The following is a 15,321-nucleotide window of genomic DNA, read 5'->3' as shown; positions in this document are numbered from 1 at the left end:
ATCATCATGATCATCATGATCATCATCATTTCCTTTTTTAGGGTGCCTTCAAAGCAGTCCAGCCCTTTGCCCAAAGCTTACTGGGTGGAATTCTTTTTCTTTCTTTCTTTTCTTTCTTCTTTTCTTTTCCTTCCTTCCTTCCTTCCTTCCTTTTTCTTTCTTTTCTTCTTTCTTTCTTTCTTTCTTTCTTTCTTTCTTTCTTTCTTTCTTTCTTTCTTTCTTTCTTTTCTTTCTTTTCTTTCTTTCTTTTCTTTCTTTCTCTCTTTCTTTCTTTCTTTCTTTCTTTTCTTTCTTTCTTTCTTTTCTTTCTTTCTTTTCTTTCTTTCTCTCTTTCTTTCTTTTTCTTTCTCTCTGTCTCCCTTCCCTTCCCCTCCCCTCTCCTCCCTTCCCCTCCCCTCTCCTTTCCTTCCCCTCCCCTCTCCTTTCCTTCCCTTCCCTTCCCTTGCCTCTTTCTTTTCCTTCTTTCTTTCTTTTTTTTTTTTTCCCAGAGTCTTGCTGTGTCACCCAGACTGGAGTGCAGTGGTGTGATCTCAGGGCTCACTGCAACCTCCACCTGCCAGGCTCAAGCTGTTCTCCTGCTTCTGCTTCCCCTGTAGCTGGGATCACAGGTGTGCACCAAAAAACCCAGTTAATTTTTTTGTACTTTTTTATTTTTAATTTTATTTTAGTAGAGACAGGGTTTCACCATGTTTGCCAGGCTGGTCTCAAATTCCTGACCTCAAGTGATCTGCCCGCCTTGGCCTCCCGAAGTGCTGGGATTACAAGCATGAGCCACCATGCCCAGCACTGGGTGGAATTTTCTATCCTAGGTGAGCCGCCAAGGAGCTTCCCTTTGAACCGCTGTGTGGCTGCTGTTAAGGGACTTCTCATGTGTCACAGCATTTCTGCTTAAGGAGGCTGCTAGCTTTACCTTAAACTTGCTGTGGGTCTTTAGAGGGATAATGCTTCATCACTATGGTTTGGAAACAATACCTGGATTGAGACCACCTCCCATCTGCAGACCGCTTGGCCAGCTCCTGACCTCACCCCAGGCTGAAATGTCTGCCTCCCTGCTCATGTCCGTTCCCACATGGGATTAGCCTCCAAGGTGGACTTGAGAAGCTGTGCTGCCAGTGAGAACCCCTAAATGTCCAACCCAAGTTCCTCTTTATGAGATGAACAGAAAAAAGCTCAGAGCCACTAGTCTTAAAGTTCCCTGCTGTCCACTCTCTTCCTGTATCTGAGGCCTGTCCTTGCCCTCCATGGGCCTCATGGAAGCTGAGACCACAGTGTGAAGTGCACAGGTGCCAAGAGAGAAATGTGTGGATGCTCCTTGCAGAAAGCCTGGCCCTAGGTGCAATGCTGCTGGCATGTTCCCGTGTCCCCCTTGCCTGGGAAGATGAGGCTCGAGGCTAGGACGAGCAGCATGAGGGAGGGCTACAGGTCTGAGAATACCAGGCCCCGAGCTAAATTGAAGTTCTTGTGTTTTCTTTAGCATATTTTGATTCCTGATTTCCCCAAACATCAGCTTTCACTGTGAGTTAATAGCTGTTCTGGATATATGCTTATTAAAAGGATAAATTTATTTCTAATTAGTAATATGCGAGCGAAAAGCCCGCTGCAACTCATAATTTTCCACATTAACCCTGGTGCACAGTCAAGGCTGCTAGGGGAAAAAGCCTATCCCAGGAGGAGCCACAACCCCACGTAGCCTCCAGAGTAAAGGAGCAGTTCAAAGGGGAGGTGTTCCGGGTTCATGGGACATTACCTCTGCCCACCTCCCATGGGTGTGTACCTGGATTCCAGGCAAGGGAAGTGCCACAGAAGACCACATAAAAGCAAAATGAGCTTTTGCCTGTAGTGCTGGTAGGCACCAAGGGGACACAGGCCATGCGGCAGCTGACGGCACTGGTATTTGGGCAGTTTCCACGTCTCCCCCCAGGCTTCTAGTTGTTTAATCTTTGGCGTCCATTAGCTTCGAGACACATTTTTCCAATCTCTGTCTCAGTCTGAGGCAGAGATGTTATGTTCCTCTCTGCGTGCCTGTCTGTGTCTCTTCTCCTCTTCTTAGAGTGACACTAGTCACATTGATTAAAGGCCCACGCTACTCCAGTATGACCTCATCTTAACTTACACCTTGGTTACATTTGCAAAGACCCCATTTCCAAATAAGGTCACATGCACAGAGACCTGGGGTTAGGACTGCAGCAGATCTTTTGGAAGACACAGTTCAACCCACCAGAAACATGGTCAGCAATGGTGACAATCCGCCTCTCCTTCAGTCCTTCAACGCAGCCACCAGGACCCTTGGCACAGACAAGACTATCCTTGGGCTCAGTCATCAGTAGGTTCAAACTGGGCATGAGCTTCTTCAGCAGGTGTAGGCCTTCAGCAGAGTTTGGGGTCACTGATGGCACTTCTGGGGTTGCCAGCAGTATGGGACAGCACCACTGCCGACCAGAGGAAGCAAGAAGGGAAACAGTGTTGACCAAGAAGGGTAGATCTTGGCGTATACCTGTGAGACCCTGGGGTCTCTCAGAATTTTCTAGGAGGAACCTAAGACAGGTATCGAAGTTCCCATGTAGTGGAAAGGGTAGAACAAGAGGACCACTGTCGCTCTCCCTGTTCTCTATTCCCTGCATAGAAGCCAGAATGACCTGAGAAACATGTCACGCCATAGCTGCTCCTCCCAATAATTCCCTTTTCTCTGGCTCTGCCATTTAGCTAGAGTTACTCTTAGAAAACATTGTATCTCAGATGGCATAGAGGGTGGGATTTCTTCAGCTGTTGGCACTAAGGTAGGTACAGTGCAGCCAAAAACAGGGCAGAATGAGGTCAGATAGCAGAGGGTGCACGGACAGGATGCCAGGGCTTTGGGCATGGATAGATGCCCTGTTAGAGAGCAGCCAAATAAGCAGTGGGAATCATCTAACCCCAGCAGGGATGCAAACCAGAACCGGAGCCCAAGATGAGGGCCCTCTGTTGTGAATGAGGAGGCCAGGCTCAGAGATTCGAGACTGGGAAGCTGCAGGGAGGCTGCAGAAATGATCTGGCCCACAGTGGGACACCGATAGGAAGCCCACGCCCCTGACCCTTGGGTGTACTTGTGCTCCTCTTACAAAAACTCTGCTCTGCATCTGCTTCTTGAAACAAAGCTGGCCTCACACTCAGGCCTTGGTCCAGCCCACCCGGCACGCACACACAGCATGAACCGGCCTGCGTGGCTAAGGTGGGCTTCTGCCCGGGTTCCTCATTGCCCCCAGTCTCCAGCCAAATGAGCAAGCTGCTTTCTGTCATGGCATCCCCACATCACAACCCCGCAACTCCTCTGAAGCATGGCCCCCTTTCCCAGCTACTTCCACTTCTATCGAAAAGACATGGGAAAGTTCTCTTGCTTTCTCATGCCACTCCAGATCTGCCCCTGCCCCTTGTCTTAAGATCCCCTCCACTGGCCCTGCCATGGCAGCACTGAGGACATAGATGAGCGTTTCAGACAGTAGCAGGGTCCTCTCTACTCTCAGTTCCCTAAGCTCATGAGGGGAGGGGTGTCTTATCCCCACTCCTTAGGAGCTAACCTGGGTGGAGGGTGCAGGGAGCAGAGCCCCTTCCTAAAGACCCTCAGCAGGCTCTTGCATTCTTTCTGTGGAGCAGTTTCACGGTGCACAGGTATCAATCCCAGGGGAGGACTCTAAACACTTCACCAATAACCATGCACCAGTAGCAATCCTCTTGCACAAGTGCAGTGAGACAGAGCACTCACTCAGCAAGTGAAGTGAAGCAGTCCTCCAAGGCTCAGTAGCTCTGCCCAGGCCCCATGGAGTCCCATGTGCATGTGCCCTGTGTTGCGCCACAGCTGAGGGACCCTGATAGCACACTCTGAGTTAGGTTTTATGCCAGGGGACCCATGGATCGCTGGGATAAAGTATTGCAGGACATCCTGTTCTAGGGGTGATGGGAACAGAGCCCAGGCTATCCCAGCCAGTTCCTCCTTATCTCAGGATGTTGCATTCCCAGCACATTCTACAGTTATTCTGAGAACTACAGACAAGTAATGGGGGAAGAGCTGGTTATCCGAGGCCCTCTGGGGACTTGTCCTGCACTTTCCTCCTCTGCAACTCTTTCCTTCCATTTCCTAAAGTCTTGGGATCTTAACTCGTCTAGACAACAGACAAAACCACATTCAGAGCAATTACATATTTGTTTAAACTTACCGCTTAGGTCAAGATCTCAGCTCCTGAAGTTCCAATGACCGTAGCTTTGGCAAACAAAAAAACCTTTTTTCCCCCAAAGATATCATGGACTTCAAACACATATTTTGAACTCTGAAAGCTGAGTCTTACCATTTGCTTTGCCTACCTGTTCCAGCTTAATTGCCCAGCCTACCCCATCCCTAACCTCCTGCAAACAATACACAAACATACTTGCTCTCACAGTCTATGCTCCAACAATTTTGAGCATGTTTCCTGAATATGTCATTGTCCTCTTGCTTTTCTAAACACTGCAGCTATCATCTGAGATGCTGTTACCCACTCTGTGCAACTAATGAATTCCTATCTATTTCCCATGTAATGGCTGGGACCCCAGATCCTCTGTTTCTGTCAGAGGCCCAGCATATTCCCATGATACATCACAAAAATGCTCAGGCCAATTTCTATACAGTGTCAATCATCATGGTGCCCCAGGGCTGACTTCCCATAAGTCGACTCTGACTTTTACCGAAAGAGAGTTGTGATGAGAGTGAGAAGTATAGTTCTTCTCCTCTGTGACAGGCACATCAGCCAACCAGCAGAGCTGCACTTGAGTGGCTCAACCATCTCAGTCAGAGGTGGATGACTCCTCTTCCTGGGCCATGACCTCCTTTCCCCCTTTGAGTCACATAGCAGGGTGGGTTACTTCCCTTGGTAGTCAAATATGTTATTTAAGATTGTGCTAGTTTGTGTAGCAAAATAGATTCCAAAATAAAACAGGTCAACTCAATAGAGGTCTATTCTTACTCACTGTTTTAGTCCATTTGGACGTCCATAACAAAATACCATGGATTGAGTGGCTTATAAAGAATAGAAATGTATTTCTCACTGTTCAGGAGGCTGAAAAGTCAAAGGTCAAGGGCACCAGCAGATTAGCTATCTGGTGAAGGCTTGCTTTATGGTTCACAGATGGTGTGTTCTACCTGTGTCTTCACATAGTAGAAGGGGGAATGAGCTGCCTTGGCCCTATTTTATAAAAGCACTAATCCCATTCATGGAGGCACCACCCTCGTGACTTAATTCTCTCCCCAAAAATCTCACCTCCTGATACCATCACCTGGGAGGTTAGGATTTCAACATGAATTTGGGGAGGGCACAAACATTCAGATCATAGCACTCATCTATAAGTCAAGTATTGAAACCAGAAGGGTTAGTCTCTTCCATGCGATCATTCAGGGTCCCAGGCTTCACTTCTCTGTGTCCCCCCACTGTGGGGTTGTTGCTCTCTGCATTTAGCTGGTGGAAGGAGAAAGAGATCCTGGAAGAAGCACATCCATTTCTAAGAAGCTTGACTCCGGCATGGAACAAATCACTTCCTCTCACTTCTGTTGGTGACATCCAGTCACATGGCCACATCTGGCTACGAGAGAGTGGGAAATATGGTCTAACCACGTGCCTGGCCACATTCCTATTACTACAGAAGGAGAGAACAGATTAGAGCAGGCAGCTGGCAGAATGTGCTACAAATCAACCTACTCAGTAGCTGTGCTGGGGAAAGGAAGCATTCCGTCTCCCCCGTGGGTTCACTTTTCCTCCACGCTTCCCCCTCCCACAAGACAGTGCATTCCCTCTCAAGACCTCCCTGTACCAATCTCTATCGCCTGCTCCCAGCTCTCTTCATACCCTTCAGCCTTCCCTTAGGGGAATGTATTTTTTGGTTCAAGCAAACACGTCTAGTAAATGTTTGAAATACACTAGATTAAAAACCTGATTGTGGTGATTCCCACCTCCAGAGTAGCGTAGGAAGGACCTCCATGGTGTCCATTCTGTTCCATGAGCATTTGTAGAGTCTGTCCCGTGTGCCGGGTGCTACCATGAATAAACCATGATGCCTGCCCTGCACGGTAACCAGGAGGCTCGCCAGTGTGAGACTTGGTTCGGTGTGAACTCACCAACTCATTAGGCCGACAGTACCATTGTTCCATCCCGGGTTGTAGGTCAGTGTGATCAGGCCTCAGCAGCTTGGGTGTTTTCTCTTCTTCCTATTCGGAAAAAAAAAAAAAAACAATCTGTGTTTTCCTCCATGATGGTTAATCCCCAAATAGTCAGGCTTACTTCTGTCCCGGATCCTAACCACCTACCGGGTTTTCTTCGTGGGCTTTAGGTTAAGTCCCTGATCCGGTTTCATGCAGCTTTCATTGATGTTTCATTTGCTATCCCCCACAGCAAGGTTACTTTTCTCAAAAGACAGAAATCTCAGCAGATGTATTCATTCTGGGATGTTTCCTGGACTCACACCAGTGAACTCATTAGCCCAGGCTAACTACGGGCCTTTGGGGGCCTTTTCTTTCCTTTTTTTTTTTTTCCAGTTTGTAGCAAAAAGCGGGATCATGTGATTTGCGCATAGCAGCTCTCCTTCCTGTATGTTCAGTGAGCAGTGACTGCAATTCCCCCCCGAGAAGGACGGCTGTGCTTTCTAAACATGCATACACTTCTTAGCAGTGTGTGCTTTTGTTTAGTGGAAGACTGAAGCTGAAACAGGAAATTTCTAGGTCAGCTATACTTCTCTCTAATAAAAGAAAAGTCTAGCCAAAAAGAACAGCAAAACTATGGCCTGGGCTTTTTGGAGTGTCTTGTCTGATTACCCAATTATTACAGCTCAGATTAGGAAGGGATTAACCCCTGAGGTTGGACAGATGGAGAACACTATTAAAATACCCCATGTGGGGTTTCGGAGTGAGTAGCAAAGTAACCACCTGTCCCTGTTTCTTGGGTCAGTCTGCCCTCATTTAGAGTCTGAAGATCACTGTCTTTGATGTCCAAGTGTGGAGAAACCGAATAGCACAGGAAGCAAGCTGGGGCCCCACCCCTGTCTGGCCCAGAAGCACTGCTCTCTCGAGTCTCTGTCCCTATCTGGAGCCCTGCCCTAGACAGACCTGATAAGAAATATTCAGCTGAATTACAAGTGATTTTAGGGTTGTTATTGCCCAGGGCCCTTGGGAGCAATCTGGGGACACTTTATGAGACTGTCACAGACAGAAAGGTTTCCATTTCAGACCTCCCTATTCCTTTGGTAACTATTGAAGAAATCAGCATCTCCTCCTTTCTTGAACCTCTGCATTTCAGGGGCTACACTGGGGCTGTTTTCTCTTAAGTGTTCTCAGAAGCTGCAGAGGGGTGAAGTGAGATCTGTGTCTTTGTGCCTTTTCGCCCCTGCGTTGGGGAAGTTGGGACAGTCCCTCTCTGGGCAGGGAGGCTGAGTGACTTTGCTTCATGTTCCAGCCTTGGATTCGCAGGCAGGAAGGTACTATAAGCAGTCCATTCAATAATTAATAAGCCATTTAGTTCTGCTTCAAGTCCCTCATCTTACAGATAAAGGATGTGTTCAGGAACTTTAATGGTTGATGAGAAAACACTATGCCAAATAAAATACGTTGGGTAATCTTGAAATTGTCATGATTTAGCTGGGTGAGTACTTCTTTCTTATGTATCTAACTTAAGTCAATTCGAGAAAAGCCCGTTGAGCACATTGAATGTCTACTTCACCCCCAGCACCACAGAAACACAGAATCTCAAGGTCAGCGGGATCCTCGATCCCAAAATTATATAAGCAGCCAGCCATTCATGATTGGAATGCTTCCAGGGAAAAGCACCTAACTGCATCCAGAGGCAGTTTACTCCACGTCCCGACAATCCCACTAGAGATTTCTTTTTAGAGCTGATTTTTAAAAAATCGTCACAGCTTCTATCCCTTAGTTCTAGTTATACTCTTGTGTTGAGCAACTTTTACGTGCCAGATGCAGTTCCAGGTGATTTTCATGCATTCAATCTTTTAACTCCACAGTCACCACATGAGGTGGGGTCTCTCCCGTTTTTCAGATCACGCAACTGGCACAAAGAAATTAAATGATTTGCTCAAGATCAGTAACTAGTGAGTGGCAAAGCACTCTGGCTCCATTAGTCTCTCTTCTTCTTCTTCTTTTTTTTTTTTTTTTTTGTTTTTTGAGACAGTGTTGCCCTGGCTGGAGTGCAGTGGTGTGATCTCAGCTCACTGCAGCCTCTGCCTCCCAGGTTCAAGTGATTCTCACGCCTCAGCCTCCTGGGTGCAGGGAACATGAGACATTATAGGGTTTATAAGACACCTTATTTACACTTGGGCAGGTCGCAAAAGGCTTCATGGAGGCAGTGGCATATGGACTAGATTCTAAATAGCAGGTAAGTGCTGGTGAGTATGCAGAGAAATGGCTCTCCTACCGCTGCCTGTAGGTCTGGAAATTCATAGACATTCTTCAAGATGACCAGGTATTAATTTAAAATGCTTGTGCCATTCAACCTTGTGATTTCAAAGTCCAAGTAAATAATCTGAACATAAACTTATTCAAAGTGTTAGTTAAAGGATACTGCTGTTTAATGGAACATAGAGAAACCACTAAGACTTTGTGAACAGCAACCTGATGCCAGCTGAAGGACCAGGAGGGCCCTCCCCGTGGTCTCTCAGATGTCTGATTGACATGCCCTGATTCTCCCTTCCACAATTTATGAAAATGCAAATTTTTCCCATTAACTTTGTAGATGACCAAGAGCTTCTTTTCAAGTGCTTTTTTCTGGCTATGCCCTGCCCAGGGCTGCTTTAATTCAGCTCCTATTTCCCTCGAGTGTTTCATGATTTGGGTGATTGACTGTGCTTGTGCGGCTCCTGGACGGGGCGGGGATTGTGCAGTTCGGCACTGTCTCTCACTCATTCTTGTTTCCTCTACTCCCTCGAGCAACTGACAAATGATTCCCCACACTCCTCCTCAGAGCCTTTTTCTTTAAAAAGGCAAGCTTTCCCCTAAAAGGAATTCTCATATCAGTTGCTAATAATATACATTTCCCCTCGCATTATTGTATGAAGAATTTTTTCATGACATGGGAAAATGCTTATGATAACATTTCTCCCCACTCCCTTCTGAGCAAGGAAAAAGCAACACACAGTCTTGAAACTCCACCCGGGATAGTGTCACCCATGTCAAACAATGTGCATCAAGGGAAATGTAATCAACGGTAGCAGTGGCCAGCTCTGGAATAGGACACTGGATGATTTGTATTCTTCTACATGAATTTGCTCTCTTTTTTTTTTTTTTTTTTTTGAGACGGAGTCTCGCTCTGTCACCCAGGCTGGAGTGCAGTGGCCGGATCTCAGCTCACTGCAAGCTCCCCCTCCCGGGTTTACGCCATTCTCCCGCCTCAGCCTCCCGAGTAGCTGGGACTACAGGCACCCGCCACCTTGCCTGGCTAGTTTTTTGTATTTTTTAGTAGAGACGGGGTTTCACCGTGTTAGCCAGGATGGTCTTGATCTCCTGACCTCGTGATCCACCCGTCTCGGCCTCCCAAAGTGCTGGGATTACAGGCTTGAGCCACCGCACCCGGCGAATTTGCTCTCTTTACCAAGTCTTCAGAGATTACACAAAGATAACACATATTTGGAGCCCAGGTACCTGCGAAAATGGAAATTTTACTATTCGGAAAAATTTTTTAAAATCAAAAAGCGGGCAGCAGCCAGTGTGGGAAAGTCAGCCGCGGTTTCCTTTTCCCTTCAGGCGCAGGCGGCACACCTGCGAATGGGTGCTCCTGCCCTCCTTACCCTGCACTGGTAGCTACCACCTCAGAGTGGAAGCTGGGCGTTTGTAAAAGGCAGATCTCGGTGTTCTGACTTCTCCTCGTCCTGTTGGTAGACTGCCTCCGTGACACACCGGCAGGATTTCTATAAGGGCACAGAAGGCACCAGGAGGGTGGGTGAGGACCCTGTGGCCTGCGAGTGCGCGATGGGTACAAGTGCTGGTTTCGGGCTACCCTACAGATTCCCAACTCACCTTCAGCAAGTACCTGCACCACGAACTGCACTTTCCAATACAGATGGTTCCCCTTTTGGCAGACTAGCAAAACTCAGGGAGCTACCCACAGAAAGTGCTCATCTCGCTACCTCCGTTAGACATTTAGCTCCTGACTAATCAATCCAAAACCATCACCCCACTGCAGACTTCCTGCAGCTGACAGACATGAATTCATGAGGACCGGGAAGGGCTCCTAATATTTCCATCTGAAGCGATATCCCTGAAATTTCATAGACATGCACACATCTTTCGGAGGTCTCAGAAGCACAGCAGCTATTCACAGCTCCTCTGAGAACAGACAAGGAGATTGCAGGTGGGTTGTCCTTGAATAAGCTTCTTTCTTCCCCTCCTGCCTCCAATAACATGAAGCACCAGAATAACTCCCTGTTACTAATGTGCAAGAAGTTTCTTGTAGGTGGTCCACGCAGACACTATTCTTTCATTTTTAAAAAATTTTTATAAGAGATTGGCTCTGTATATGCGGGCAATTCCTTCCTTCCTTCCTTCCTTCCTTCCTTCCTCCTTCCTTCCTTCCTTCCTTCCTTCCTTCCTTCCTTCCTTCCTTCCTTCCTTCCTTCCTTCCTTCCTCCCTCCCTCTCTCCCTCCCTCCCTCCCTCCCTCCTTCCGTCCCTCCCTTCCTTTTTCTTTCTTTCCCTCTGTTTCCTTTTTGTTTTTTACTGGGTCTTGCTCTGTTGCCAAGGCTGGAGTGCAATGGCGGGATCTCGGCTCACTGCAACCTCCGTCTCCCAGATTCAAGTGGTCCTCCTGCCTCACCCTCCCGAGTAGCTGGGATTACAGGCGCCTGCTGCCACACCCAGTTAATTTTTGTATTTTTAGTAGAGATGGGGTTTTGCCACATTGGCCATGCTGGTCTCAAACTCTTGACCTCAGGTGATCGGCCTCCCAAAGTGCTGGGATTACAGGTGTGAGCCACGGTGCCCGGCCTGTATGCTGACAATTTCTTCTTACACCTGTGAAAATGATGTTTGTCATTCTGACTAAGCAGAATTGTTCTCATGCCCTTGTGAAGCATTGTATTCACACTGAGTTCAAACCTCTGGTCCTCCCACTTTGTACACAGATGGCTGGAGACAACAGACACTCTAGTGCATGTTTCCGTGTCTCCCACTCTCTGCTCTCAGGCAGGAACGAAGCCCAAGGAAACCAGGCAATAATTCTCTGTCCTTACAGCAACAGGAAAGTTCTCCTGGAAGGAAAGGGCTATGGCTCCATTTAGACCTGCAGCCTGCCCTGCAGGGAAGTAGGGAGAAGGCAGGCCCAGAGAGTGTGGAAGGGATCAGTGGCTAGGGTGGAAGAGGGCGTGAGAGAGAGAAATGGCTGTCTAGTAGATTCCAAACCAAGGCAGGACCCAGACATGCAGGGATCCCCATCTCCTTTCTGATTCTTCCCACATGAACACGCTCCAGCTGGAACCTAGGTACCAGCAGCTCAGGCGGTTTGGGAAATACTTTAGCTTCTCCACTAGCAATCCCAAAGCAGCCCTGATTTTATACCCTCTAAGTGTATAATGACATTGTGCATTTGGTGTACAAATACAGCATTGAAACAATTCTTCTAGTCATCTTTTTTTATGAGGTTAGGATTCTGAGCCCTTTCTCTATAGATCTTTCTCTACAGAAATTCTAGAAGGTTCTAAACATGGGCTGGTGAGAACTGGCTTACGTTTTAAGAACCTCACCTGGCTGCTATGTGGAGATCAGATCTGGGGCAAGGTGGCATGGGAGGCCAATGAGGAGGGTTCCTGGTGGTTTCAGCTAAGGTGGTAGCAACAGAGACAGCAAGAGGTGGTGACGTGTTAACAGACCACATTCTCAGACCTTGTTGTCAGTGACATTAAACATGATGTTAACATTAAACACGATGTTGATAGAGCCACTTGTATAGGTGGATGTGGTAGCTGTGATAACCACGTCCGCATCTAGTCACTAATATTCAAAGCTATTTACTGAGCTCTGGAAAGCAAAATAAGACACAAGCCCTATCCTCAAGTAGCTTACAGAATCCAGGACAGAAATTTTGCCTATAACCAGGTGGAACAAGTGCATTGGAAAGGCACAATTCAGTGGGATTCAGACCCTCCAAACGAGGACAATGACTCCTGACAGGGGTAACCAGGGGTGCTTCCCTGGTGTGGGTGAGCAAATGTGAAGAGGACGCCTTCCTAAGACACAGAGGCCTATGGGGCAGGACAGGAATGGCTGGGGATAGGGAAATGTGCAGTGTCCTCAAAAGGTGTGAATGCTGATTCGGGCTGGAGGGTAAGATTCACAAAGGAGTCGTTATTGGGAGGGGAAGCTTGGAGGTAGAGTAAGGTTAGTTTGAGGAAGGCTATAAATGCTCAATTAAAGGATTTATTCTGTGGGCAGAGGGAAATACTGAAGTTTCGGGGCAGGAGGGAGTTTATCATTGTCTGTAGGCAGGCAGATTACAGGGGGCAAACCGGGACATGAGCACGGAGCTCAGTCGCCCATCTGCTGCTAGACAGGAAGAAAGAGTAGATTCTAGAAACATTGTGGGCATAGAGCCACATTGTAATTACCTGGCTGAACGTGAAGGGTGAATGGAGGAGAGAAAAGAGAACTAAAGGATGCTGAAGTTTAATGACTAGGGGAGTTGGGAGTTGCTGTTCATTTCTCTCCAACTGAATTTCAGGTACATCTGGCACAGGAGGGTCGAGGTGGCCAGCAGGTACAAGGAGACGCACAGCTAACACTGGGGAAAACCAGAATGGAATAATTCTCTGAGCCTTCTCCTTAGAGGCAGCAGTCAAAGCAATGGGAGTGCGTGCAACTGCAGAGAAAAAATAATGAAGAACCAGAGAGGAGGAAAGGAAAGGGGGTAAAGGACTCATCTTGTAGAAAACCCACAGCTAAGGGTCAAGAAGGAGAAGGTTAAGCAGAGTGATCAAGAGGTTGGTTGATAGCCCTGCTCTGTAGACCTTTAATTTGTTTGGAACTTGGTGCCACCCTGACATAATAGCTGGCTTGCAAATGTTCCAAATGACCTCCAGCTTGCTCGTCTGGGTCTCTCTCTCTGCTTTACTGGACATTATGATGCCCAAGGAACAGAATACTGCTGCTGAGAAAGATCTTTTACAAAATCTCTGTTGTACGATTAGAACTTGTTCATTTTCAGGTTTTTAAATCAGACCATAGTTCTGCATTGTGAGTCTTTCAGATCTCTATAAATAGTATTTATGTCTTCCTGGCTGAGGATCTCAGAGACACTCAACAATATTTGAATCTTAGGCTGGAGAACATTTCGTATTTTTTAGTCAGGAATAGTACATTTCCTTTCATGAATAGAAGTTTTAGGAATTATATCATGATGTACAAATAAAGAGGCCCTCACGTGGTAAATAATCCACCATGTATGCATTGTGTACAGAACACGATGACTCTCGACCTCAGCCTGGCTTCCTGTGTAGAAGAGGATGGCAGAACCTGAGAGGAGAGAGGGATGGAGAGAAAGAACCCCAGCTCAGATCGCACGCATAATTCAGACCGCAAAGCAGGGCGGCTTCGTGGCATGCGGCATCAGTGGCACCAGGCCCATGCTGGCTAATGCCCCGCTGGTGAGTTTTGAAATTCTTAATACTTTTTGAACAAGGAGCCCTGAATTTTTATTTTCACTGGGCACTGCATATGATCTAGCCAGTCCTGCTGCGGAGCTTAACATATGTCTGAATAGTAACAGAAGAGGTCAGTGGGGTCTCTCTTGGAAATACTGTTTGAAGCGGTTCTATAGGTCCTGCAAGCTGGGACTGCAGGATGTGGCCCCATGGGCTTCCCCAACCGTGGCCAACCGAGGCCAGCCTGGGAGGAGCAAGCGCTCTGCAGACTGTGGCGTTGGGAGCTCTACCTTTGAGGCCAGTGTCTGGGCGACAGCTGCTCACCCTGCATGGCCAAAGAATTTAGCTGCAAAAATCTAATTTGGGACTCCCTAATTAAACTAATGAAGTCAGAGCATTTTAATCTGTTCTTGGTGCAGCCCTATGTCTAATCCTAGAATAAATAGATAATTGTGACTTTGTGGCATATGTGTGCTGAGAAAAAATAATGTGTGCTGGTTTTTTTTTTTTTTTTTTTTTTGGTGATATGTAAGTCAGGCAACATCTTTGTATCCTTTTTTAAAAGCTTGGGAAAGGAACTGATTTTCCTTAGCCAAATGCAATGTTTAAAACGAAGCAAAATTGTAGTGCCTTTAAAATCAATCACACTCCTATTTCACCATGCTTTACTCACTGCCATAAACAAGTCATGTCCAATAGTCTCAACCCCTGAAAGATCCTATCTGATCCTCAAATTTTTCTTGTTTTAAAGAACACTCATGAATAATAAATGCTACCACACAGATGTCGCCTAAAGAGGCTGAGGTTGGGGAAGTGCAGAGCGAGTCTTGTCTCCCTCCTTTAGCCTCGCATTCTACAAATGAGGAAAATTCACTGATTAGCCTTCAAACTATATCATGTTATTTCCCTGAGACACATACATCTTCATAATGTTGGAAAAGCCTATAAAATCCAGAAGCTAAAGGGTAATTCTGTTGAATCCTTCCATCGTTCTTCTCATCAAGAGTGTTCTTTATTAAATATTTCTACCTCCTTTTCAAATAACTGAAACGAAGTCACTCTTACCCCCTTTGGAGTTTATTGATTTATTTACCAAATCTTTTAAATGTTAATCTAACTATTAGGCTACTTTTTTTTTTTTGAGACGGAGTCTCACTCTGTCGCCCAGGCTGGAGATCGTCGCTCAATCTCTGCTCGCTGCAACCTCTGCCTCCCAGGTTCGAGCAATTCTCATGCCTCAGCCTCCCGAGTAGCTGGGTTACAGGCATTCGCCACCATGCCTGGCTATTTTTTGTGATTTTAGTAGAGATGGGGTTTCACCATGTTGGCCAGGCTGGTCTTGAACTCCTGACCTCAGGTGATCCTCCGGCCTTGGCCTCCCAAAATGCTGGGATTACAGGTGAGGGCCACTGCATCCGGCCCTCAGATTATTTTATGCAGGAGAAATCTCCGTCCTACAGCCTCTCACTTTACCTCTAGCTCAGCTACGTACTAAATGCAAGGTTTTCATTTCAGAGCGACCTCTGAGAGTGCATGGACAGTCGGCACGCTCCACCTCTACTAGCGGAGAGCAATAACTTCTCAAGGTAATGGTGAACACCTATTTATCATGCCCAAGGCTGGCTGCTCCAGCCAGGGGACGCAAAAATCAGCAAAACACAGACCCTACCTAGAGAGGACATACGGACGT

At 47.0% G+C, this 15,321-nt stretch overlaps 1 long non-coding RNA gene across 1 annotated transcript; it reads right to left on the bottom strand.

Annotated features, from left to right (window-relative positions):
- Positions 1-3,373: 3,373 nt before the first annotated feature.
- LOC105490232 (uncharacterized) lies at positions 3,374-6,484 on the bottom strand. Its single transcript, XR_003019972.2, has 3 exons — positions 6,308-6,484; positions 5,954-6,208; positions 3,374-5,640 (listed from the first exon to the last, which is right to left on the bottom strand). It is a non-coding gene; the product is annotated as an uncharacterized lncRNA (long non-coding RNA).
- Between the last annotated feature and the right edge of the window lie 8,837 nt (positions 6,485-15,321).

This window comes from Macaca nemestrina, chromosome 16 (assembly GCF_043159975.1).
Source record: "Macaca nemestrina isolate mMacNem1 chromosome 16, mMacNem.hap1, whole genome shotgun sequence".
NCBI lineage: Eukaryota > Metazoa > Chordata > Mammalia > Primates > Cercopithecidae > Macaca > Macaca nemestrina.
The sequence above is the reverse complement of the archived record's forward strand: the minus strand, read 5'-3'. Positions and strand labels throughout refer to the sequence as shown.